The following is an 11,234-nucleotide window of genomic DNA, read 5'->3' as shown; positions in this document are numbered from 1 at the left end:
TGTACTCCCACACTGCCCAGATATTCTGTACTCCCACACTGCCCAGATATCCTGTACTCCCACACTGCCCAGATACCCTGTACTCCCACACTGCCCAGATATCCTGTACTCCCACACTGCCCAGATATCCTGTACTCCCACACTGCCCAGATACCCTGTACTCCCACACTGCCCAGATACCCTGTACTCCCACACTGCCCGGATATCCTGTACTCCCACACTGCCCAGATATCCTGTACTCCCACACTGCCCAGGTACCCTGTACTCCCACACTTGCCCAGATATTCTGTACTCCCACACTGCCCGGATATCCTGTACTCCCACACTGCCCAGATATCCTGTACTCCCACACTGCCCAGATATCCTGTACTCCCACACTGCCCATGTACCCTGTACTCCCACACTGCCCAGATATCCTGTACTCCCACACTGACCAGGTACCGTGTACTCCCACACTGCCCAGGTACCCTGTACTCCCACACTGCCCAGGTACCCTGTACTCCCACACTGCCCAGGTACCCTGTACTCCCACACTGCCCAGATATCCTGTACTCCCACACTGCCCAGGCACCCTGTACTCCCACACTGCCCAGATATCCTGTAGTCCCACACTGCCCAGATATCCTGTACTCCCACACTGCCCAGATATCCTGTCCTCCCACACTGACCAGGTACCCTGTACTCCCACACTGCCCAGATACCCTGTACTCCCACCCTGCCCAGATACCCTGTACTCCCACACTGCCCAGATACCCTGTACTCCCACACTGCCCAGATACTCTGTACTCCCACACTGCCCAGATATCCTGCACCCCCACAATGCCCAGGTACCCTGTACTCCCACACTGCCCTGATATCCTGTACTCCCACACTGCCCAGATATCCTGTACTCCCACACTGCCCAGATACCCTGTACTCCCACACTGCCCAGATACCCTGTACTCCCACACTGCCCAGATACCCAGTACTCCCACACTGCCCAGGTACCCTGTACTCCCACACTGCCCAGATATCCTGTACTCCCACACTGCCCAGATATCCTGTACTCCCACACTGCCCAGATACCCTGTACTCCCACACTGCCCAGATACCCTGTACTCCCACACTGCCCAGATACCCTGTACTCCCACACTGCCCAGATACCCTGTACTCCCACACTGCCCAGATACTCTGTACTCCCACACTGCCCAGATATCCTGCACTCCCACACTGCCCAGGTACCCTGTACTCCGACACTGCCCAGATATCCTGTACTCCCACACTGCCCAGATATCCTGTACTCCCACACTGCCCAGATACCCTGTACTCCCACACTGCCCAGATACCCTGTACTCCCACACTGCCCAGATACCCTGTACTCCCACACTGCCCAGGTACCCTGTACTCCCACACTGCCCAGATATCCTGTACTCCCACACTGCCCAGATATCCTGTACTCCCACACTGCCCAGATATCCTGTACTCCCACACTGCCCAGATACCCTGTACTCCCACTCTGCCCAGATATCCTGTACTCCCACACTGCCCAGATACCCTGTACTCCCACACTGCCCAGATATCCTGTCTTCCCACACTGCCCAGATACCCTGTTCTCCCACACTGCCCAGATACCCTGTACTCCCACACTGCCCAGATATCCTGTACTCCCACACTGCCCAGATATCCTGTACTCCCACACTGCCCAGATACCCTGTACTCCCACACTGCCCAGATACCCTGTACTCCCACACTGCCCAGATACCCTGTACTCCCACACTGCCCAGATATCCTGTACTCCCACACTGCCCAGATATCCTGTACTCCCACACTGCCCAGATACCCTGTACTCCCACTCTGCCCAGATATCCTGTACTCCCACACTGCCCAGATACCCTGTACTCCCACACTGCCCAGATATCCTGTCTTCCCACACTGCCCAGATACCCTGTTCTCCCACACTGCCCAGATACCCTGTACTCCCACACTGCCCAGATATCCTGTACTCCCACACTGCCCAGATATCCTGTACTCCCACACTGCCCAGATACCCTGTACTCCCACACTGCCCAGATACCCTGTACTCCCACACTGCCCAGATACCCTGTACTCCCACACTGCCCAGATATCCTGTACTCCCACACTGCCCAGATACCCTGTACTCCCACACTGCCCAGATATCCTGTATCCCACACTGCCCAGATATCCTGTCCTCCCACACTGCCCAGGTATCCTGTACTCCCACACTGACCAGGTACCCTGTACTCCCACACTGCCCAGGTACTCTGTACTCCCACACCTATCTGGTACCCTGTACTCCCACACTGCCCCGATATCCTGTACTCCCACACTGCCCAGATACCCTGTACTCCCACACTGCCCAGATATCCTGTACTCCCACACTGCCCAGATACCCTGTACTCCCACACTGCCCAGATACCCTGTACTCCCACACTGCCCAGATACCCTGTACTCCCACACTGCCCAGATACTCTGTACTCCCACACTGCCCAGATATCCTGCACTCCCACACTGCCCAGGTACCCTGTACTCCGACACTGCCCAGATATCCTGTACTCCCACACTGCCCAGATATCCTGTACTCCCACACTGCCCAGATACCCTGTACTCCCACACTGCCCAGATACCCTGTACTCCCACACTGCCCAGATACCCTGTACTCCCACACTGCCCAGGTACCCTGTACTCCCACACTGCCCAGATATCCTGTACTCCCACACTGCCCAGATATCCTGTACTCCCACACTGCCCAGATATCCTGTACTCCCACACTGCCCAGATACCCTGTACTCCCACTCTGCCCAGATATCCTGTCCTCCCACACTGCCCAGATACCCTGTACTCCCACACTGCCCAGATATCCTGTACTCCCACACTGCCCAGGCACCCTGTACTCCCACACTGCCCAGGTACCCTGTACTCCCACACTGCCCAGATACCCTGTACTCCCACACTGCCCAGATATCCTGTACTCCCACACTGCCCAGATATCCTGCACTCCCACACTGCCCAAATATCCTGCACTCCCACACTGCCCAGATACCCTGTACTCCCACACTGCCCAGATATCCTGTACTCCCACACTGCCCAGATATCCTGTACTCCCACACTGCCCAGATACCCTGTACTCCCACACTGCCCAGATACCCTGTTCTCCCACACTGCCCAGATACCCTGTACTCCCACACTGCCCAGGTACCCTGTACTCCCACACTGCCCAGATATCCTGTACTCCCACACTGCCCAGATACCCTGTACTCCCACACTGCCCAGATATCCTGTACTCCCACACTGCCCAGATACCCTGTACTCCCACACTGCCCAGATACTCTGTACTCCCACACTGCCCAGATATCCTGCACTCCCACAATGCCCAGGTACCCTGTACTCCCACACTGCCCAGATATCCTGTACTCCCACACTGCCCAGATATCCTGTACTCCCACACTGCCCAGATACCCTGTACTCCCACACTGCCCAGATATCCTGTCCTCCCACACTGCCCAGATACCCAGTACTCCCACACTGCCCAGGTACCCTGTACTCCCACACTGCCCAGGTACCATGTACTCCCACACTGCCCAGATACCCTGTACTCCCACACTGCCCAGATATCCTGTACTCCCACACTGCCCAGATACCCTGTACTCCCACACTGCCCAGATACCCTGTACTCCCACACTGCCCAGATACTCTGTACTCCCACACTGCCCAGATATCCTGCACTCCCACACTGCCCAGGTACCCTGTACTCCGACACTGCCCAGATATCCTGTACTCCCACACTGCCCAGATACCCTGTACTCCCACACTGCCCAGATACCCTGTACTCCCACACTGCCCAGATACCCTGTACTCCCACACTGCCCAGGTACCCTGTACTCCCACACTGCCCAGATATCCTGTACTCCCACACTGCCCAGATACCCTGTACTCCCACACTGCCCAGATATCCTGTACTCCCACACTGCCCAGATACCCTGTACTCCCACACTGCCCAGATACTCTGTACTCCCACACTGCCCAGATATCCTGCACTCCCACAATGCCCAGGTACCCTGTACTCCCACACTGCCCAGATATCCTGTACTCCCACACTGCCCAGATATCCTGTACTCCCACACTGCCCAGATACCCTGTACTCCCACACTGCCCAGATATCCTGTCCTCCCACACTGCCCAGATACCCAGTACTCCCACACTGCCCAGGTACCCTGTACTCCCACACTGCCCAGGTACCATGTACTCCCACACTGCCCAGATACCCTGTACTCCCACACTGCCCAGATATCCTGTACTCCCACACTGCCCAGATACCCTGTACTCCCACACTGCCCAGATACCCTGTACTCCCACACTGCCCAGATACTCTGTACTCCCACACTGCCCAGATATCCTGCACTCCCACACTGCCCAGGTACCCTGTACTCCGACACTGCCCAGATATCCTGTACTCCCACACTGCCCAGATATCCTGTACTCCCACACTGCCCAGATACCCTGTACTCCCACACTGCCCAGATACCCTGTACTCCCACACTGCCCAGATACCCTGTACTCCCACACTGCCCAGGTACCCTGTACTCCCACACTGCCCAGATATCCTGTACTCCCACACTGCCCAGATATCCTGTACTCCCACACTGCCCAGATATCCTGTACTCCCACACTGCCCAGATACCCTGTACTCCCACTCTGCCCAGATATCCTGTACTCCCACACTGCCCAGATACCCTGTACTCCCACACTGCCCAGATATCCTGTCTTCCCACACTGCCCAGATACCCTGTTCTCCCACACTGCCCAGATACCCTGTACTCCCACACTGCCCAGATATCCTGTACTCCCACACTGCCCAGATATCCTGTACTCCCACACTGCCCAGATACCCTGTACTCCCACACTGCCCAGATACCCTGTACTCCCACACTGCCCAGATACCCTGTACTCCCACACTGCCCAGATATCCTGTACTCCCACACTGCCCAGATACCCTGTACTCCCACACTGCCCAGATATCCTGTATCCCACACTGCCCAGATATCCTGTCCTCCCACACTGCCCAGGTATCCTGTACTCCCACACTGACCAGGTACCCTGTACTCCCACACTGCCCAGGTACTCTGTACTCCCACACCTATCTGGTACCCTGTACTCCCACACTGCCCCGATATCCTGTACTCCCACACTGCCCAGATACCCTGTACTCCCACACTGCCCAGATATCCTGTACTCCCACACTGCCCAGATACCCTGTACTCCCACACTGCCCAGATACCCTGTACTCCCACACTGCCCAGATACCCTGTACTCCCACACTGCCCAGATACTCTGTACTCCCACACTGCCCAGATATCCTGCACTCCCACACTGCCCAGGTACCCTGTACTCCGACACTGCCCAGATATCCTGTACTCCCACACTGCCCAGATATCCTGTACTCCCACACTGCCCAGATACCCTGTACTCCCACACTGCCCAGATACCCTGTACTCCCACACTGCCCAGATACCCTGTACTCCCACACTGCCCAGGTACCCTGTACTCCCACACTGCCCAGATATCCTGTACTCCCACACTGCCCAGATATCCTGTACTCCCACACTGCCCAGATATCCTGTACTCCCACACTGCCCAGATACCCTGTACTCCCACTCTGCCCAGATATCCTGTCCTCCCACACTGCCCAGATACCCTGTACTCCCACACTGCCCAGATATCCTGTACTCCCACACTGCCCAGGCACCCTGTACTCCCACACTGCCCAGGTACCCTGTACTCCCACACTGCCCAGATACCCTGTACTCCCACACTGCCCAGATATCCTGTACTCCCACACTGCCCAGATATCCTGCACTCCCACACTGCCCAGGTACCCTGTACTCCCACACTGCCCAGGTACCCTGTACTCCCACACTGCCCAGATACCCTGTACTCCCACACTGCCCAGATATTCTGTACTCCCACACTGCCCAGATATCCTGTACTCCCACACTGCCCAGATACCCTGTACTCCCACACTGCCCAGATATTCTGTACTCCCACACTGCCCAGATATCCTGTACTCCCACACTGCCCAGATACCCTGTACTCCCACACTGCCCAGATACCCTGTACTCCCACACTGCCCGGATATCCTGTACTCCCACACTGCCCAGATATCCTGTACTCCCACACTGCCCAGATACCCTGTACTCCCACACTGCCCAGATATCCTGTACTCCCACACTGCCCAGATACCCTGTACTCCCACACTGCCCAGATACCCTGTACTCCCACACTGCCCAGATACCCTGTACTCCCACACTGCCCAGGTACCCTGTACTCCCACACTGCCCAGATATCCTGTACTCCCACACTGCCCAGATATCCTGTACTCCCACACTGCCCAGATATCCTGTACTCCCACACTGCCCAGATACCCTGTACTCCCACTCTGCCCAGATATCCTGTCCTCCCACACTGCCCAGATACCCTGTACTCCCACACTGCCCAGATATCCTGTACTCCCACACTGCCCAGGCACCCTGTACTCCCACACTGCCCAGGTACCCTGTACTCCCACACTGCCCAGATACCCTGTACTCCCACACTGCCCAGATATCCTGTACTCCCACACTGCCCAGATATCCTGCACTCCCACACTGCCCAAATATCCTGCACTCCCACACTGCCCAGATACCCTGTACTCCCACACTGCCCAGATATCCTGTACTCCCACACTGCCCAGATATCCTGTACTCCCACACTGCCCAGATACCCTGTACTCCCACACTGCCCAGATACCCTGTTCTCCCACACTGCCCAGATACCCTGTACTCCCACACTGCCCAGGTACCCTGTACTCCCACACTGCCCAGATATCCTGTACTCCCACACTGCCCAGATACCCTGTACTCCCACACTGCCCAGATATCCTGTACTCCCACACTGCCCAGATACCCTGTACTCCCACACTGCCCAGATACTCTGTACTCCCACACTGCCCAGATATCCTGCACTCCCACAATGCCCAGGTACCCTGTACTCCCACACTGCCCAGATATCCTGTACTCCCACACTGCCCAGATATCCTGTACTCCCACACTGCCCAGATACCCTGTACTCCCACACTGCCCAGATATCCTGTCCTCCCACACTGCCCAGATACCCAGTACTCCCACACTGCCCAGGTACCCTGTACTCCCACACTGCCCAGGTACCATGTACTCCCACACTGCCCAGATACCCTGTACTCCCACACTGCCCAGATATCCTGTACTCCCACACTGCCCAGATACCCTGTACTCCCACACTGCCCAGATACCCTGTACTCCCACACTGCCCAGATACTCTGTACTCCCACACTGCCCAGATATCCTGCACTCCCACACTGCCCAGGTACCCTGTACTCCGACACTGCCCAGATATCCTGTACTCCCACACTGCCCAGATACCCTGTACTCCCACACTGCCCAGATACCCTGTACTCCCACACTGCCCAGATACCCTGTACTCCCACACTGCCCAGGTACCCTGTACTCCCACACTGCCCAGATATCCTGTACTCCCACACTGCCCAGATACCCTGTACTCCCACACTGCCCAGATATCCTGTACTCCCACACTGCCCAGATACCCTGTACTCCCACACTGCCCAGATACTCTGTACTCCCACACTGCCCAGATATCCTGCACTCCCACAATGCCCAGGTACCCTGTACTCCCACACTGCCCAGATATCCTGTACTCCCACACTGCCCAGATATCCTGTACTCCCACACTGCCCAGATACCCTGTACTCCCACACTGCCCAGATATCCTGTCCTCCCACACTGCCCAGATACCCAGTACTCCCACACTGCCCAGGTACCCTGTACTCCCACACTGCCCAGGTACCATGTACTCCCACACTGCCCAGATACCCTGTACTCCCACACTGCCCAGATATCCTGTACTCCCACACTGCCCAGATACCCTGTACTCCCACACTGCCCAGATACCCTGTACTCCCACACTGCCCAGATACTCTGTACTCCCACACTGCCCAGATATCCTGCACTCCCACACTGCCCAGGTACCCTGTACTCCGACACTGCCCAGATATCCTGTACTCCCACACTGCCCAGATATCCTGTACTCCCACACTGCCCAGATACCCTGTACTCCCACACTGCCCAGATACCCTGTACTCCCACACTGCCCAGATACCCTGTACTCCCACACTGCCCAGGTACCCTGTACTCCCACACTGCCCAGATATCCTGTACTCCCACACTGCCCAGATATCCTGTACTCCCACACTGCCCAGATATCCTGTACTCCCACACTGCCCAGATACCCTGTACTCCCACTCTGCCCAGATATCCTGTACTCCCACACTGCCCAGATACCCTGTACTCCCACACTGCCCAGATATCCTGTCTTCCCACACTGCCCAGATACCCTGTTCTCCCACACTGCCCAGATACCCTGTACTCCCACACTGCCCAGATATCCTGTACTCCCACACTGCCCAGATATCCTGTACTCCCACACTGCCCAGATACCCTGTACTCCCACACTGCCCAGATACCCTGTACTCCCACACTGCCCAGATACCCTGTACTCCCACACTGCCCAGATATCCTGTACTCCCACACTGCCCAGATACCCTGTACTCCCACACTGCCCAGATATCCTGTATCCCACACTGCCCAGATATCCTGTCCTCCCACACTGCCCAGGTATCCTGTACTCCCACACTGACCAGGTACCCTGTACTCCCACACTGCCCAGGTACTCTGTACTCCCACACCTATCTGGTACCCTGTACTCCCACACTGCCCCGATATCCTGTACTCCCACACTGCCCAGATACCCTGTACTCCCACACTGCCCAGATATCCTGTACTCCCACACTGCCCAGATACCCTGTACTCCCACACTGCCCAGATACCCTGTACTCCCACACTGCCCAGATACCCTGTACTCCCACACTGCCCAGATACTCTGTACTCCCACACTGCCCAGATATCCTGCACTCCCACACTGCCCAGGTACCCTGTACTCCGACACTGCCCAGATATCCTGTACTCCCACACTGCCCAGATATCCTGTACTCCCACACTGCCCAGATACCCTGTACTCCCACACTGCCCAGATACCCTGTACTCCCACACTGCCCAGATACCCTGTACTCCCACACTGCCCAGGTACCCTGTACTCCCACACTGCCCAGATATCCTGTACTCCCACACTGCCCAGATATCCTGTACTCCCACACTGCCCAGATATCCTGTACTCCCACACTGCCCAGATACCCTGTACTCCCACTCTGCCCAGATATCCTGTCCTCCCACACTGCCCAGATACCCTGTACTCCCACACTGCCCAGATATCCTGTACTCCCACACTGCCCAGGCACCCTGTACTCCCACACTGCCCAGGTACCCTGTACTCCCACACTGCCCAGATACCCTGTACTCCCACACTGCCCAGATATCCTGTACTCCCACACTGCCCAGATATCCTGCACTCCCACACTGCCCAGGTACCCTGTACTCCCACACTGCCCAGGTACCCTGTACTCCCACACTGCCCAGATACCCTGTACTCCCACACTGCCCAGATATTCTGTACTCCCACACTGCCCAGATATCCTGTACTCCCACACTGCCCAGATACCCTGTACTCCCACACTGCCCAGATATTCTGTACTCCCACACTGCCCAGATATCCTGTACTCCCACACTGCCCAGATACCCTGTACTCCCACACTGCCCAGATACCCTGTACTCCCACACTGCCCGGATATCCTGTACTCCCACACTGCCCAGATATCCTGTACTCCCACACTGCCCAGGTACCCTGTACTCCCACACTTGCCCAGATATTCTGTACTCCCACACTGCCCGGATATCCTGTACTCCCACACTGCCCAGATATCCTGTACTCCCACACTGCCCAGATATCCTGTACTCCCACACTGCCCATGTACCCTGTACTCCCACACTGCCCAGATATCCTGTACTCCCACACTGACCAGGTACCGTGTACTCCCACACTGCCCAGGTACCCTGTACTCCCACACTGCCCAGGTACCCTGTACTCCCACACTGCCCAGGTACCCTGTACTCCCACACTGCCCAGATATCCTGTACTCCCACACTGCCCAGGCACCCTGTACTCCCACACTGCCCAGATATCCTGTAGTCCCACACTGCCCAGATATCCTGTACTCCCACACTGCCCAGATATCCTGTCCTCCCACACTGACCAGGTACCCTGTACTCCCACACTGCCCAGATACCCTGTACTCCCACCCTGCCCAGATACCCTGTACTCCCACACTGCCCAGATACCCTGTACTCCCACACTGCCCAGATACTCTGTACTCCCACACTGCCCAGATATCCTGCACTCCCACAATGCCCAGGTACCCTGTACTCCCACACTGCCCTGATATCCTGTACTCCCACACTGCCCAGATATCCTGTACTCCCACACTGCCCAGATACCCTGTACTCCCACACTGCCCAGATACCCTGTACTCCCACACTGCCCAGATACCCAGTACTCCCACACTGCCCAGGTACCCTGTACTCCCACACTGCCCAGATATCCTGTACTCCCACACTGCCCAGATATCCTGTACTCCCACACTGCCCAGATACCCTGTACTCCCACACTGCCCAGATACCCTGTACTCCCACACTGCCCAGATACCCTGTACTCCCACACTGCCCAGATACCCTGTACTCCCACACTGCCCAGATACTCTGTACTCCCACACTGCCCAGATATCCTGCACTCCCACACTGCCCAGGTACCCTGTACTCCGACACTGCCCAGATATCCTGTACTCCCACACTGCCCAGATATCCTGTACTCCCACACTGCCCAGATACCCTGTACTCCCACACTGCCCAGATACCCTGTACTCCCACACTGCCCAGATACCCTGTACTCCCACACTGCCCAGGTACCCTGTACTCCCACACTGCCCAGATATCCTGTACTCCCACACTGCCCAGATATCCTGTACTCCCACACTGCCCAGATATCCTGTACTCCCACACTGCCCAGATACCCTGTACTCCCACTCTGCCCAGATATCCTGTACTCCCACACTGCCCAGATACCCTGTACTCCCACACTGCCCAGATATCCTGTCTTCCCACACTGCCCAGATACCCTGTTCTCCCACACTGCCCAGATACCCTGTACTCCCACACTGCCCAGATATCCTGTACTCCCACACTGCCCAGATATCCTGT

The sequence above is a fragment of the Mustelus asterias genome, unplaced genomic scaffold (genome assembly GCF_964213995.1).
Source record: "Mustelus asterias unplaced genomic scaffold, sMusAst1.hap1.1 HAP1_SCAFFOLD_112, whole genome shotgun sequence".
Lineage (NCBI taxonomy): Eukaryota > Metazoa > Chordata > Chondrichthyes > Carcharhiniformes > Triakidae > Mustelus > Mustelus asterias.
The sequence above is the reverse complement of the archived record's forward strand: the minus strand, read 5'-3'. Positions refer to the sequence as shown.